Genomic DNA, 17,711 nt, shown 5'->3' with positions numbered 1-17,711 from the left:
TTGGAGTATTATCCACGCAACATATACATTGACATTCTTACAGCCGTAGAAGAGTCCGGTATAAGTTAAAAGAAAGAATTGAGTTCAGGTCCTAGACAAATGATTAAATTGTTAGAAGATTGTATCATGGATATATTCCTTAGCGTCCATGAAAGGCTAAAGTAATAACTAATACCATGAGCCGCAGATCGAAAGATAGCTGAAGCTTATATGAAGGGTGATCAGAAGGAAGAGGAAACTATAGAGTTACATCAACCAAGTAAATCAGGAGCCTGATTATTGGACCCAACAAAAAATTTGGAAATTGTGATTGAGAATATTCCAGAATCACTCTTAATATCATAGGTACAAGACAGATAGTACAACAACCATATTCTATAATGGCTCTACGATAAAGCCAGTTAGAAGAGTACCAGCCTCATCAGAAGTCGATATAAAGCTTCCATCGGATTGTTTATACACCAGAGGTGCAAGTATTATAATAGACCTTCAAGTTGTGGATGTGAATAATACCTATGTGGAAGGGAGGTTATGAAAGAGATAGAAGATGTGATGTGAGATTTTAAGGTAAGTAAGCTAAAGGTGAACAACGTACAACATACTCAGGTGCAGAAGGTTGTGAATAATCTATACTTCAGATAGAAGTCTAAAAGCGCTGGGATTCAGTATCCAGGAATGATAGCGGTGTCCTCAGTGGCATATCTTCCAACCTATGGTTTTTAAATATCGAGAGGTCTAGCTAAAAGAGTAAAGACGAGTTTGAGCCAATGTGATATCTCGCTTGATGTTCCAGAATAATATAAGGAAATATATGGTGCAAACAAGTTGAAAGAAGGTTGCGAATAGTATAAATAGATACGTAGAGGTCGCAAGCCAAAGTATAGTAAAGCGACGAGGTTTTATAATAGGAGTAAGGATGAGAAAGGGCGAGTAAGAAGGTAACGAGAATGGATAAGTTCTCGAGATTAAGATCATGAAAATAAGAGAGCTGATGGTTTCTCTAAGTTATAGAAAGCTCAAATAGCCTGAATTAACTCAAAGGAGTCTAAGACTAATAGCATCTAGAGTGGAATGAGGGTGTGATTGTGATAGAGAAAGGATGACGTTTGGGCCTTCGATGGATTAATGACTCGAAGAGGATTTCATGAATTGTCCAGGACTAAAATACACACGTAAGGTGAGTCATATTGGGATGATATAAAATACGGTTATGGAAGTATAGTATCGCCCCTAGGATGATAAATCTAATTACTCCAGATGTCCCTGATGAGACGTGAGAGCGGAAGTGTTAGATAAGAGATCAAGTTATTAGTGGTAGATGATAGATCAACATTAAGGTGAATCAACAGTGGATAGACAAAAGTCACAATGTATGAGGTGAGATTAGGCCGTCATTCTTAAGATGAACAAGTAATGAAGAAGCATTAAAGGACTTAGATTTATACATATCGATTAAGTAACGAAAGTAACCTGGAGTTCGGTAGCAGACCTCAGTAACGATAAATCGAATTAAGAGTTATGGTATAGTATGACCTACCTAGATGTAATAAAGTCATATGAATGGATAAGCGGATCTATGAAATAAGGTATAACAATATTCATAAGTTCGACAAAGTACCAACCGAAGAACTTCAGTATACCTACAGATGCCCAGAGGGACATTTTATCAAGCTCTGTATATGTTTGCGAAATGTGGCCTAGAGATTGGCTAAAAGCTGGAGGAAAGAGGCGAGAAGAGTCGCATAGGTTCACATAAAAGGAAAAAGTCATACAGTCTGCGTGATAAATGCATCAGACAACATTCAAGGACGAATGTTCCAAAGGGAGGAGTGATGTTACACCCCATGTTTTCGTACGTAAAAGTATGCGATAAGTAAATTGATGAAAGCTCGGAAATGAGATATTAAATCCCACATTTTCATATGTTAAAGTTTCGTCGTAGGTTAATCGACGTAAGCTTGGGAATGAGATTATTTTGAGGTTATAAGTATTACGCTATTTCAAACAAGTGACTGTCACACCTCCTTTTTTACCACCCCGAGGGTAATATAAGGGAGTTTTTCCAATTAAAGTTACATTATTCGAAATGGGATTATTTTATTTAATTTATCAGAGTCGCCACTTGGAATAGTTTATTTGGTGTCCCAAGTCACCGGTTTATTGTAAAATCCCAAATCGAGGAAATTCGACTTTATTAAAAAGTCTGCAAAACCAGAAATTCTAGATAAGGAATTCTGTTAATCCGGGAGAAGGTGTTAGGCATTCCCGGGTTCCGTGATTCTAGCACGGTAGCATAAACTGTTAAAATCGGCCTATTATCTTATTTACTACATGTTTTAAACCTATTATGCATTTTAGCTTCTATAAATGCTTTTAATCGTTTTTTGGAAGATTCAATGCTATATAAAACGCAAAACACCATTTCGGAGTTGTCTACACAAAAGTCACTTCTACACAAAAGTCACTTCTACACAAAAGTCACTCTCCGATCAACTCTTTCAACTTAAGCCTTCAATCTTGGGACTAAGTATCCAAATTCACTCAAAAACTTTGCCGTAAACAATCCAACCACCCAGGCAAGTCAAATAACCACAAACAAACATAAAAGAGGAAATAAAAAGGGAATGAGGCTACAATACACAAAACGACCCGCCGGGTTGTTACATTCTCCCCCTCTTAAATAATCGTTCATCCTCGAATAGGAGTAGAATCATACCTGGAGTCTCAAATAGGTGTGAATAACTGCTCTGCATCTCCCGCTCAGTTCCCAAGTAGCCTCCTCGACCGGCTGACCTCTCCTTTGAACTTTCATTGATGCTATATTCTTTGATCTCAACTTTCGAACATGCTAGTCCAAAATAGCCATCGGCTCTACATGGTATGTCAAATCCCCATCTAATTGTACCGCTCTGAAGTCCAAATCATAAGATGGGTCACCATAATACTTCCGAAGCATAGAAGCATGAGACATTGGGTGAACACCCGATAGACTAGGTGGCAAGGCAAGTCTGTAGGCCACCTCTCCAACTCTCGCAAGCACCTCAAAGGGACCAATATGCCAAGGGCTCAACTTATCCTTCTTCCCGAATCTCATCACACCCTTCATGGGTGAAACACTAAGCAAAACCTTTCCAGCAACCATATATGCAACATCACGAACCTTCCTATCAGCATAACTCTTCCATCTAGACTGTTTTGTGTGAAGCCGCTCCCGGATGAACTATACTTTCTCTAAGGCATCACAGACCAAATTAGTGCCCAACAATCTAGCCTCCCAGGCTCAAACTAACCCTCCGGAGAACCACATCTCATCTCATACAAGGCTTCATAAGGAGCCATCTGGATACTCGACTGAAACTTATTGTTGTAGGAGAACTCTGCTAATGGAAAAAAATGATTCCATGAACCCCTGAAATCAAAAACACAGGCACGTAACATATCTTCCAAGATCGTCCTTTTGAGTATGGAATGATGTACTTAACCAACACGCGTGCCCCATTCTCGCTGCACTGCTCTCTAAAACTGCAATGTGAACTGCATGCCTCAGTCAGAAGTGATGGAAATGGGCACTCCATGCAAGCGGATAATCTCCCCGATGTAGAAGTGAGCCAACCGTTCTGGAGAATAGGAAGTCGTCATCGAAATGAAGTGTGTGGACTTAGTCAATCGGTCCACAATAACCCAAAATGCATCATATTTCCTCAAAGCTCGTGGAAGCCCGACAACAAAATCCATGGTAATACGTTCCCACTTCCACTCCAATATCTCCAATATCTGAACCAATCCTCCCCATTTCTGATGTTCATAGTTTACTTATTGACAATTCAAACACTGTGAGACATAAGCAATGATATCTTTCTTCATTATCTGACACCAATAGTGTTGTTTCAAGTCATGGAACATCTTCATGACGCCTGAGTAAATGGAATAACACGAGCTGTGAGCCTCCTCAAAGATCCAATCTCTTAGTCCACCAACATTTGGAACACAAATAGGCCATTAAGCCACATAACACCATCATCACCAATCACAACCTCCTTAGCACCACCCCTCTTCACCATATCCTTCAACACAAACAACTGAGTATCATTAAATTAGTTAGCCTTGATAAGCTCCAACAATGATGACTGAGCCACAACGCAAGCAAGAACCCAACTAGGCTTAGAAACATCCAGTCTCACAAACTGATTGGCCAAGGCCTGAACATCCATGGTGTAAAGCCCCGTAAAATTATACCAAAAAACACTGATTTCGTGATACTTAAGTAGGCGTACAGGTTAATAGTAGTGGAAAGCTTGCGGTTCGGACTTTTTGGACTAAACAATATGCTTCAGAGTTGAAGGAAATATTTTTGCAGAAGTAGGCATTTCTGCGGCCCATTATGCGGCCGCATAATCACTCTGCGGGCCGCAGAATGGCAGCTGAGTGAAGCAGTCTTTTTGGCCAATTTTGAGGTTAGTTTCGCGGCCAATTATGTGACCCCATAACTATTTTGCGTGCTGCACTTTGGTCGCATAATCGTCCTTGGATTTTTGTGGAGGGAGGTTCTGCGTCGTACTGTGCGACTGCAGAACAGGTCTGGGGGACGCATAACGGCTGCAAAGTGAGGCAGGACAGCTTGTTCCTAGGGCCAACTTTCGCGATCATTTCGTGGGCCACATAATCATTATCCGTACTCATATGCGACCACAGAACCTATTCCGGAGCTTCATTTTTTGGGTTTTAAACCCGACCCTATTTCGTTAAAATACCCACCTTAGACTATTGTGAGCCTATTTCTTGATATCTTTAGAGTGAGAAAGAGTCCTAGAGGGAGAAAGTGTTCTTCGTCAAAAATTTCTCTTCAATTCTTGCTTAAACCTTGGAGATTATCAAGAGAGGCATCTAGGTCTTCTTCCCAAGAGGTAAGTTCTATCCCCCAAACTCCAAATTTCAAAATGTAGCTAGAATGGGCCATTAGTAAGGTAGTTCATGGGGATGGGAGTGCTTACCTTGCATGCATGTATTCTTAAGGTATGTGGGGAGGTTTGATTTAATGATGGAAAAGAATGGGGTGTGGGTTGGTGTAGTCTTTCATAAAAAGGGCCATGAAGCTTTAATACACACATAGAGTTTGATATAATGCTCAAGTGAGCTACAATCATGATCGCTTTCCTAATTTTTTGTTCAATTTTGCTATATTATCAAAATAGATTGAAGTTGCTAATACTCCAGAACATCTTAAAGTTTAAGGGAGCTCAATCGAGGTATGTATGGCTAAACCCCCTTCTTCTTAGAATCAAAACCCCTAGTGTTCGTGCAGTTGGTGTAAGTCCCCAAACTGATAATACTAGAATTGACTATCCCTAATGGGTTGTGTTTAATGATATATGTTCAATAATTATTCTAAATGCTTATCATGGCATCTACCTTTTGAGGATGTGTTTAAATATGTGGAATATGTTTTATGAAAAGTTAAGATTTCATGTCAAAAATGGAATAAAGTTTGTTATGCCAATTTGTATGAAAAGCCTCTATGTGCTTAGGATTTTCCAAGTTTTTTCTTGTGTGTACAAATGCCTTACATGGTAGGCCTTATTGTTGCTGATGATAATGTTATTTGAATGTGTAAAACGGGAAACATGAATTGTGAAATACGGCCAAGTGACAAGAATGACTTAATAAATATGGCTACTTGTGCAAATGTATTGGAAATAGGAAAGAAATCTGAAGTGAGATGATTGGTTGAAAGGCTGATGCCTCAAATGAGATGGCCAAGCCGATCGGGCCGTGATCAGATGCCATGCCGCACATATGGTTGTAACTGTGCTGAAAATGATCGATTGAAATTGTGGATATGGTTGATGCCTCAAATGAGATGACCTAGCCAATCGGGTCGAGATCAGACTCCGTGTAAGAACATGGTGGTATTGTGGGTTGTGGTATGTCGGCACTAAAGTGTCACGCCCCAAATTCGAGGGACATGACCGGCGCCCGACCGGGTAGCCCCAGCCAAGCGAACCTGGATACCTTTCCTAACCCACATGTTACCCCAGGTTTTCCTTACTCAATTATTCCAAGAATTTGCCAAATAATTAATTAAGAACACTTTTTAATTTACGAAACACATCCATACTTGCACAATAGTAATGAAATCACCAACTCGTTACCAATGTATGAAAACACGGATCTACACAAGTTTCAATCCCACATCTACTGTCTACGGAGCCTCTAAAAGTTCAACGAGATAATATAGCATTTGCCGGTAACAAGGCTCCGGCTGTACCTTACACAAAATCAAAATAAGACTCTGAAAACAAGCGACCTGAGCCACGCAGGGCCCCGAGAGTAAAGGGGTTCACGAAAAGCTGATGGAGGACGAAGGGGAGCTACGATCGGTGGACTGGAGTACCTGCTACGGATCCACCTACAATCATAACACGAATGTAGCGCCCCCGGAAAAAGGGACGTCAGTACATTTGAATTGTACTGGTATGCATGAACAAACATTGCTCTAAGTAAACTCGAACCATAAGCAAGTAAGTAGCAGTAATAAAAGTGACAATCAAATCCACAAGGAGGGAACAATTAAGCCAACAGGTATACAATCTCTCCTCCATAAACAAGCATGTAATTGTAATGGAAATAACAATCAAATCCACAAAGAAAGAGCAATTCAACAAGTTTACAATCTCTCCTGTTTCCGCTTCCACATTTCCACATCAATAATTTCACAATTTGTTCATAGTTCATTTCAATAGCGATTTCGATCGCTTTCCAACCTTATTACCTCGGCCACCCTTATTACCTCGGCCACCCTTATCACCACAACCCACACCTTATTTCTTCGTGTTGCGGCGCGCAACCCGATCCCGCCGAACAGTCACAATTCACAAACAACACAACAACAACAACAATTCACAAAGAACAACAACAACAATCCTCAAGAAACAACAACCATGACCCTCGAGGAACAACAACAACAATTTACATGAACTTCCATAGCCATCAAATACCATTTCGTCATATTCAACGACTCATATGCAATTTATGTCACCACAATAATTACCCACAACAAGCCAAATATGTTACTACCACGGTTATTCCGATCACAGCAATTCCCATTTCCTTCCATTACTTGTTTCACAGTTCTTACCACATAGCACATTCACAATCGCAAACTTGGTTTATTTCTAATTACTTACATCAATATAGCGAAAGCACAACCACAATCACCCAACCATACCAATCACAGGAATTTCACAAACAAATCACGTAGAAATCACATACCAAGCACTCAAACACCCAACCAAGGCGATTTTACAAGTTCAAAGTTAGCCATGCATACCTGGAGCCGAGTTCCCTTTTAACTTCTATTTCCAATTCACCAAATGGTCTAGCAATGTCAATCTAGTGCACAAGTTAACGCGTGTGACTTAGAAAAGAAGTTCACAATTTCTAGTCAAACTTATTTAGGTCATCAACCCATCTTTGAACCATCTTTTACTCCTACCCAATTATTCTCACTAGGTTTTAGGTTATTGAATGACATGCATGTATGAGTTCAACCACTATTTTCAAAGACCAATGCATGAGACCCCCCCCCCCCAGCTTAAACCAGAATTTTAACGTGAAAAGGGTTAGGGATGTTACCTGCAAGAAAAGGGGGATGAAGATAAGCTTGAAATTTCCCGGCCCGGATGGTTTTGAAGAATCAAATTTTGGAGAAGATGACTTTCTCTCTCAAGAACCTCTCTTCCTCTCTCTTATTTTGTGCAGAAGATCGTTAAAAATGAAGGGCTGGGGGTGTTTTATTAAAAAGGGGGTCGGGTATAAAATTTAGAAAATAGAAGCTCGAGCAAGATCTGCGGTCGCATTCTGCGATCGCAGAACTGAAATGTGGTCCGCAGATTGGACTGCAAAATTGCCCCCAAAACTCTGATGATTCTGTTTGGGTCTGCGACAGGAATGCGGTCCGCATTCCAGTTATGCGGTCGCATTGTGCGCCGCAGAACTGACCTTCACAAATCCTTGAGGAACTTTTGCGACGATTATGCGGTCCGCATATTGGTTATGCGATCGCATAATAGACCGCATTTTCAACATTAATTTTGACAACTCTTCTGTTCCATTCTGCGGTAGAAATGCGGTCCGCATATCAGTTATGCGGTCGCATTTTGGACCGCATCTTGACCTCAAGTTTCACCAAACCACAGCTTCACTATGCGGTAGGAATGCAGTCCGCATACCAGATCTGCAACCGCATTCTTGACCGCATAATGGCATTTTCTGGAAAAATTGATTCTTTTGATTTTTACAAGCTTAGATCAATACCAAGGGTCCGAACCGCGGCGAGCTTGCTCGCCGCGAAGAATTCTACGCATTCCTAACACATATTCGGAGTCGACACCACAAGATACTAGGTTTCTAGCCAAAAATTTTACGGGGCCTCACATAAAGATCACCCAACCTAATAAGATGTAAATTGATTTGAGAACTTATGTGATCCTTGCTTGGTATTTTAGTATTGTTTGAAGCTCTTATTGTACTCATGGATGTTTCCCCCTTCTATTATTGTTCATTCTCTAGAGATGGTGTTTTAGCTTTACATACTAGTACTATTCGACAGTACTAACGTCCCTTTTGTCGGGGGCGCTGCGTATTTCAATGGATGCAGGCGGTTCCATAGCAGATAGTGTTGATCGCAGTTGTGGTGCATCCTCTTCCCAGCAAGAGTTGGTGATCCCCATTTCATCCCATGGTCATGTACTGTATCTTTTGTTCATATTTTTACCATGTTTTGAGGTATTGTCGGGGCCTTGTTGCCAGCATTGTCATAACTCTCTTTTGTATCTTTAGAGGCTCCGTAGACATTATGTGGGTTGTATATGGGTGTTAGAAAGGTCAACGAATTATGTTGTGTTGGAATCTTGTTCCACTAAACCGTAAAGTGTATGTATTTTGGAACTTAGCAATGATGTAGCAAAATGAAATACATTAGTAATCTTTATACATATATGATCCTCTCTGTCACGCCCCAAACTTGGGCAGCGCGACCGACGCTCAACCGGGTGAACCCGGCTAAGCAAGCCTGTCGGACACTTTCTACCCAACTCACTTACGATGAAGAGAAAGCGTGTTTCCATTAGTTAAACAGTAGAAGGATCATATATACATAAACATTACTAATTCATTTCATTTGCTACATCATTGTTACGTTTCCAAAATACATACACTTACAACTTAGTGGAACAAGAGTCCAAAACACAACATAATCCGTCTGAACTTTCTAGCACCCATACACAACCCACATAATGTTTGCGGAGCCTCTAAATAGAACAAAAGAGTACTACAAAAGTGCCTATAATAAGGCCTCGGCTATACCTGATGTACAATACGTAGAGGACCAACAAATGTATGACCCCGAAATGAAAAGGGGCTCACCAAGACTGCTGGGAGGAGGATGAGCCGCTAACGCTGATCAGCACTACCTGCTATGGAACCACCTGCATCCATTTAAGACGCAGCACCCCTGGCAAAAAGGGACGTTAGTACCATCGAATGGTACTAGTATGTATAACTAAACGCCATCTCATTAGAATGAACAATAATACAAGAAGGAGATAATCATAAGTTCAATAAGGGCTTCAAACAATACTAAAACAACAAGTAAGGGTCACATAAGTTCCCAAATCAATTACCATATTATTAGGTGGGGAAAATCTTTAGTGCCGATATGCCACAATCAACAATACCACCGTGTTCTTACACGGAGTCCGATCTCGACCCGATCGGCTAGGTCATCTCATTCGAGACATCAACCATCTCCACAATTTTAGTTATCATTTTGCAGCACAGTTACCACCATGTGTGCGACATGGCATCCGATCGCGGCCCGATCGGCTATGCCATCTCACTCGAGACATCAACCTTTCAATCAATAATCTCACTTTATATTTCTTTTCCCATCTTTCAATACACTGGCACGAGTGGGCTCATTTATTTTGTTAAGTTTTTCTTGGTACTTGGTTGTATTTCACAATTCAAGTTTCCCTTCGTTACACATTCAAATAACATTTTCATCAACAACAATAAGGACTATCATGTAAGGCATTTGTACACATAAGGGATAAACTTGGAAGATCCTAAGCACATAGAGGCTTTTCATACAAATTTGCATAACAACCTTTATTCGATTTTTGATATGAAATCTTAACAGGTATTCCATATCTTTAAACACATCCTCAAAGGGATAGATGACATGACAAGCATTTAGAACAATTATTGAACCTATGCCATTCAACACAACACATTAAGTCAATTCTAATATGATCAAATTGGGGACTTACACCAACTATACACACACCGGGGGATTCGATTCAAAGAAAAAGGGGTTTTAGCCATACACACCTTGATTGAGCTTCATAAAACTCTAAGATGTTCCGGAATATTAGCAACATCAATCTATTTTAGAAATATAGCAAAATTGAATCCAAAATTAGGAAAATGATCATAATTCTAGCTCACTTGAGCATTACTGTTTTAAGGCCTTTAATGAAAGAATTCATGCATGCAAGATATCCACCCCCCACACCCAATAATTGTCTTACTAATTATCCCTCTTTTTACTATATTTTCAAAATTAAAAGTTAGCGTATAGATTCTTACCTTTAATATGAGAACCTTCTTGATAATCTTCAGGGACACAACAAGAATTGATGGATATTAGTGTGAAGGTTGATCTCTCTCTCTAAGAACTCTTGTGAGCGCGTGATTTTTGCCTCGCTTGAACTATTCCTATAAAACTCTTAAAAATTAGGATTTTTTCTTTAGTATTTGCTTTTAGGGAATTAATTGTATGATGCTTGTTTTGTTAGCATTTTTGTGCGCATTTTTAGTTGTCATAAAAAAAATGAAAAAATAAAAAAAATTATTACAAAATAGCATACATGCATTTAGGACCGAATTCTAGATTTTTAGATTAATTAACATCATTGAAAATAAGAGAAAATAATTAAAAATAGTCCTTTGCATTGTTTTACTTTTAATTTTGATTTTTTCTTAAGTTTTCTTTTTAAAACTTGGATTTGTTTAATTTTTGAGAATTAATTAGTTTTAATTTTAGAGTTTAAATCAGGTCTTGTTTATTTTTTATTTTGTACTTAATAAAATCTAAAAATTGTGAATAAGAAAAGGAAGAAAAGAAGAAAACAAATAAAAAAATTCAATTAATTAAAAAGAACGAATTTTTAGGCTGTTGTATTTGGACCATTTTAATTCATTAGCCCAAAGCCAAAAATCCCCAAAACTGGATCAAACACCCAGCCCAAATTACACCCAAACCCGGTCCAGCCCCGTATTAATAAAACGACACTGTTTTGTTAAGTGTCAATCCTGGCCGTCGAGGATCTTTGATCCTACGGTGAGGAACTAGGTTAATTTTAATATAAAAATGTCGGATAACCCTACCCCCCCCCTAGGTCGTCTCTCTCATTCCCTACTCTAACCAGAGAACTCCCCACCGGTGCCGCCCTAAACCGCCGCCGGAAATCGCTCATAGCGGCGGTCAAGCTCCAAATGAGCCCAAATTTACACCCCTGCACTGTCTTTACCTCCTCAATACAAATCTGTGATTAATTCTCTTCAAATCCCAATCAAATGCCTCAAACACTTGAAACCCTAGGCGACGCCGCCACCGTGCACGGCGGCGCCGCCACCCAAATCCGTCCAAATTAACACCCTTGAACCGCCTTCATCTCCCCTCCAACCCCAAACCCCGTCCCTCGAACCCTCACCAAACTCCTCAAATATCAAATCGAAAATCCGGCCTAAACCCTAAAACCTCCAAATCTCACCAAATTGACATCATATGACCTCCTCACTTCCCTTATGTTGAATCCAGCGTCAGTAGCATTCGAATCTCACCGGAGTGGTTCGAATTTTAAATCTGAAAAGCGGCAGGACTGTAGAAATTATATATCAGTGAGTTTTCTGTTCTTTCTTTCTTCCTTGTTTGATTTTTCTTTTCATGATTTTTGATTTCTACTTTAATGTTCGTTTTTGGTTGATTCTGCCTACACTATTTCTGATTTTTAGTTTAATTTTGTTTTAATTTTTGATGTTGTTGGTTTAATCCAGTGGTCAGTTCTTCGATTTTTACTTTTATTGAGTAGTTTAGTTAAATTCGATTTTTTGTTTTCTGTCCGGTTTTCTTAGAACTAATTTCGATTCTTTGTGATTAATATTTGACTTCGATGCATGATTGTGTATTTGACATGAATTATTCTAGTTTCCATTTTTTTTTACTTGTTGGTTAATGGTTAATTCACTGTTTTGACCATAGGATATTAGTGTTCATTAGGGTTAATGTCCAATTTCAATTAACTAGATTAGTTAGCTCAAATTTTAAACTCTGTTTAGTTATAGCTGATTGATCTCTAGTTTTAGTATTGACTAACTATGGTTGTTTGGTTAGTAAACAAGGCTAGGATAGGTTAGTAAATTTCAGAGTAATTGAAGGGTAGAATAGGAACTCCTAGGTAGAGAATAATGCTGTAGTTGAGAGTAGAACCAACTAGAATCTTCTAGGACCTTACAAAGTAGGGCTTTAGTGTAAATCTCAGTAATTTTAGTGGGATAACTTGAGTAACAAGTCAGCAAATAAAGGGTTAAGAAGAAATAAGTGAAGGACTAATAGTGTAAACAGAAAATGGAAGAGCTGCTCTCATTTTGCCTATAAAAGGCGGTAGATACTGCCTTGTTTTACATGTTTTGCAGCCTAAAAAGAACTCCCCTCCAAATTTTCTCTCTAATCTCCAGATCTGAATTTGAAATTCGAATATTCAAAAACCCAAAAACAGTAGAAAACCTTTAGAAAAAACAAAAATAGCACAAAAACGCCCAGAATGCTGTCCTATTGGAAATCTTAGGTTAATTTTGAGATTTGGTTTTTGAATCGCATCTTCTAGATCAATATTTGGTTGCTGAATTTGTTTGGAAGTTTCCTGGGTCAATCTCGAGTTCATTTGGGTTTTATTCAAGCTGTGTGTGGTTAATTTACTGATCTTATTGGTCTAGCACATGTCCTGGGTTTGAACTTGTTTCTGGGCTGTATTTGAGTCAACTGCTTGTCATTTGCTGCTGCTGACCTATCCTTTCTTCTTATATTGCAATTTCCAGGTACAAATTCTAAACCGTGGTGATGTATATCTAATTTGAGAAGTTGAAAAATGGAAATCCTATCGCTCTGTGCCTGTTGTTTATGTAATCGGCTTAGTTTAGATTAATTTCTCTTTAGTAGCTAAATGTTGTAATTGAACTGGACTGTATGAAATTTTTCGGACTTGCTGTAGTTAATTTGATTGGTTATTTTCGCGTGCTTTAACATAATTGATAGCTTAATTTGTTCATTGTGAGCATGTTGAAAATGATGCTCGGGATAATTAAATCGCTGTTAGCTTTCAGATTTAGAATATTAAGATTAGTCTCACGTGTGTTAGCAGGAGAAGCATAAGTAGTAATATGATTGGACTCGAGCAGTTGAACTGATTTCGTCATATAGCTGAACATCATTTTAGTTAATCATAGCTTCCTATAGTTGCTTGTGGAATTCATAGCTTAATAACTTTATAAATGCTTTAAATCTTGGTTCAGTCTACAAGTACATTTCATAAAAACGTAGGAGGTTGCAATTAGTGAACTGCTGAAATTTTCAGAATAAGTATGCTAAATTCCAAGTGCACATGAGTTGAATATGTATGCAAAATTGGATTAAGGTCAGAAGTAAACTTGTGTGTGGGCTAAACTGGACTCCCTTTAGTTAAATATAGCTTGGGCCTGATTTTCGTTTACACGAGGCCCATGTTTGAGCGCTGTTTCTTTTTACATGCAGATTGGATCTGTTTAAGGCCAGTTTTAAGGCCCAAACCGCTGAAAGCCTCAATGAGGCTGCCTTGTTTAACTTCAACACCCATTTGAACATCTTAGTCATAATAACTGGACGTGACAATTAATTAGGACCTTTAGAGACAATATTAAACAGAAAATCCTAGTTTACTTTAGGTTGGACCCTTAAATAATAAATGGGATGAGCCTCGCCAAACAAAACACATAAATTGCAGGGCCCTCGATAAATGTTTACATAAATACTTAGACTCTGGGATGGGCCGTTTAGCGAATTTCACGGTTTTCCCCAAAGATAATAATGCGATAGTCTCTTTAGGCACACACTTTAAACAATTTTACCTTCCTAAATACGGGTGCACATTTATGTGACCCAAATCCAAATCTCAACGAAGTCGAAATGTGTCAAAAACTGCGGGTGCATTTATGTGACGTGGTTCGAGACGTGTTTTCACGACGTTGCAATTCTCTAAAAAATAATAATAATAAAGTGGTTCAAAGTTAAAAAGCACATAGGTCAAAACATGTATTAAAATCAAATAAATAAGCCAAATATGATAGTTGAGCGACCGTGCTAGAACCACGGAATCCGGGAGTGCCTAACACCTTCTCCCGGGTTAACAGAATTCCTTACTCGGATTTCTGTATCGCGGACTGTTAAACAGAGTTATATTTTCCTCGATTCGGGATTCAACCGGTGACTTGGGACACCATGAATCTCCCAAGTGGCGACTCTGAATCTTAATAAATAACGAATCCCGTTTCGATTATCCTTTAAGTGGAAAAACTCCTTTACGCACTTGCGGGTGTAGTAAGAAAAAAGGAGGCGTGACAGCTCTGGCGACTCTGCTGGGGATAACAAACCTAGAACTTTGGTTCAGGGTTTGAGAATTCGAGCTTAGAAAAATTGTTATGTTTGGCTTTATCTGATTTTCCTACATGTTTCATGCTAAATGTGCTAAATGTTTTACCGCTTTGATATTATTTGAACTGTATATATAAACTGTGCCGAAACCCTTCTCTACTCACCTCCGGGGATGTGCTCACTGGTGGAGACTCCCTATTCTGTTAGTGTCATACCTTGAAATAAGAAAGAGGCCGGACAAGTTACTAAGCTGGACGATCCTGCAGGTCCCCGGTACGTAGCCCCCTCCTCGACTCGAGTTGTCCGCTCGGGTACACAGTCTAGAACCTATACCAAGGTTTTGAACCTAGAATAACTTGACCTCATGCCGGATCCCTAGTAGGAACGCTTATCTGCATCACGTGCATTTTGACTTAGGGGACTCAACACGGGGGTTGGGTCCGTCTAGGCCAGGTGTACCCGGAATAATGGACCATCCTGATGCATCCTATTTATGCACTTATTTGTTTTGGATTCGCATGCTGACCGACTTTGAATATCTGGGAAAAATTGAAAAACAAAAAGAGAAAAAGAAAAATAGCAGTGTGGAGAGTTAATTACCTATACTAGAAAAACAAATGTCCAAGTAGTGCCGAAATGCTGCCGGATTTTTGAGAAAATGAAAGAAAAAGAAGAAAAGTTTTATTTAGATTGTTTTGTTTGCCAATGGAAGAGAAAGACCAAAAAGAGTTTTTTTTCAAATTAGTTTGTTTATTTGCCACTGAAAAAAACGAAAATATAAAAAAGAATCTTGCTTTCAGAAATAGTGTATTTGCCAACAAAAACAAAAACAAAAAGAGTCTTGTCTTCACGTTGTTAGATTTATTTGCCTGAACTACGCAGGTTTGATTCTCACCGGATGTGAGATACGTAGGCAACCCCCATCGGGTCCAACCTCCCCTTTTCAAAAATAGCCAAAAATGCCAAAATTTTTAATTTCGTCATGGATAAGTCGGGTGCCGCCATTCTTGTTTAAAATAAGCCGAATGTCCCCAAAAGGGCGCCGGAAGGCTGTTTTTGCAAGAACAGCCACCTTGAGTCAGTTTCAACGGTTAGCAGGCACAACCTTAAAATCTTCTCCCCGAAGTGCTGAAAGACCGTAATTGCAAAATCGACCATTTGTTGTAAACCGGAAATTTGAACAAAAATAGTGTCATCTTTCATTGTTAGGTCAAAATAAGTGATTAAATCACCTTAATAAATGTGCAGGATGAGCACGACTCAAAATGAATCTTTTTCAATCATGCATAAAATCCCTTTGGAGTTGCGTCTGTGGTGGAACGACTTAGGAGGAGAAGGGCAAGATGAGGTCAAAACCTATCTGAAAGGGCTTACCGGTTTGTTGGAAATTGTGCCTCGGGGAGACATCATCAGAGCATTGGTCACATGTTGGGACCCGGCACATAACGTCTTCCATTTTTCGGACTTTGAGTTAACCCCGACACTAGAGGAAATAGCCGGCTACATCGGAAAAGATGAGGTTCCTTTAAGGCATAAGTACTTAGTGGCCCCAAGAACTGTGGCTATGCACAGATTTTTAGACTCACTGAAAATAAGCAGGACGGTCCATAATGCAGATTTGACAAACGGCTTTTGTACTACACACTTCATATACCACAGATATGGCCATATAGGAGGTTTCAACAACCCGGAAAACAAGATATGTAGCAAAGGGAACCGCCAAAAATGGGAGGAGCATAGACGTTTTGCTTTTATGGTGGTCTTTTTGGGGCTTGTGGTATTTCCAAGGAAAGACGGAAACATTGACATAAAAATAGCCGGGGTCGTCAGCACTCTACTCACTCAAGCCAAAAGTACTCTTGCGCCCATGATATTAGCCGAAATCTTCCGCGCTCTTACAGCCTGCAAAGCCGGGGGAGACTTCTTCGAGGGGTGCAATCTATTGTTGCAAATGTGGATGACCGAACACTTGTGCCGTCGTCCTCAATTCCCGAGTTATGGGTCTACAAAGAAGACATGTATAGAGGAGTTTTACACAAGGATTAAGGGGATCAGCTTGCCCGAGGGATTCCCGGGCTGGACTTCATACTTTCGATACCTCACTGCTAGTCAAATAGAGTGGACATTTGGATGGTTGCCCGTCGATGAAATCATATATATGCCAGCAACGGGGCCACACTTCCTTTTGATGGGTCTTAAGAGTATCCAGCCTTATGCTCCGTATCGGGTTTTAAGGCAACTCGGGAGGTGCCAAATAGTGCCAAAAGATGGCGATCTTAGTGCTCAGGTGGTTGAAATTAGCCCTGACGGACAATTCCCTGAAGCAAGAGTCCTCCAGATCTGGAATGAATGCCAATACTTAAAAGCGGATACTTGCGTACAGGATCGGGCCAAAGGCGAAGTGTCTCCAGGATACCTTGCTTGGTATAGGAGAGAATATGAGCATGAAAGGCCAGCTAAAAGACCTCACATACGGGAGTTTGCCGAATCATCGCAAGAACAGTGGGCTTGGTTAGCTAAAGAAAATGAGTACAGGGCCCGCATAGGAGCATTGGAAAAACAGGTCAAGACCTCCAGTTTGAAAACAGCGTGCAAGCCGCGGCTGATGAGGGCAAGAGAAAGAAATTTTCCAAAGAGAATGAAGCCTTACGAGCCCAAATCCAAAAGATGAAGTTAGCGGCCGAAAATCCTGTCAGGAGTGCCAAAGATACAAAGCTTATAGAAAATCTAAGGCAAAAAGTGAATGACTACAGTTTTGACCTCAACAAAGCAGAAAGGGAATTAGTTGGGGTTCGAAAACAATTGGCTAAAAATGCAGAAGAACGGGCCCGCATGGTTAAGCAGTTGAGAGAAGAATACGATAATGAGGTCACAGGATTAAAGAAAAAGGTCATTGCCACAGAAAACAGAATGATCAAACAGGCAAAAGAATTCAAAGTTGAAAGAGAGCACTGCTATATATGGA

This window comes from Nicotiana attenuata, chromosome 7 (genome assembly GCF_001879085.1).
Source record: "Nicotiana attenuata strain UT chromosome 7, NIATTr2, whole genome shotgun sequence".
Lineage (NCBI taxonomy): Eukaryota > Viridiplantae > Streptophyta > Magnoliopsida > Solanales > Solanaceae > Nicotiana > Nicotiana attenuata.
The sequence above is the reverse complement of the archived record's forward strand: the minus strand, read 5'-3'. Positions refer to the sequence as shown.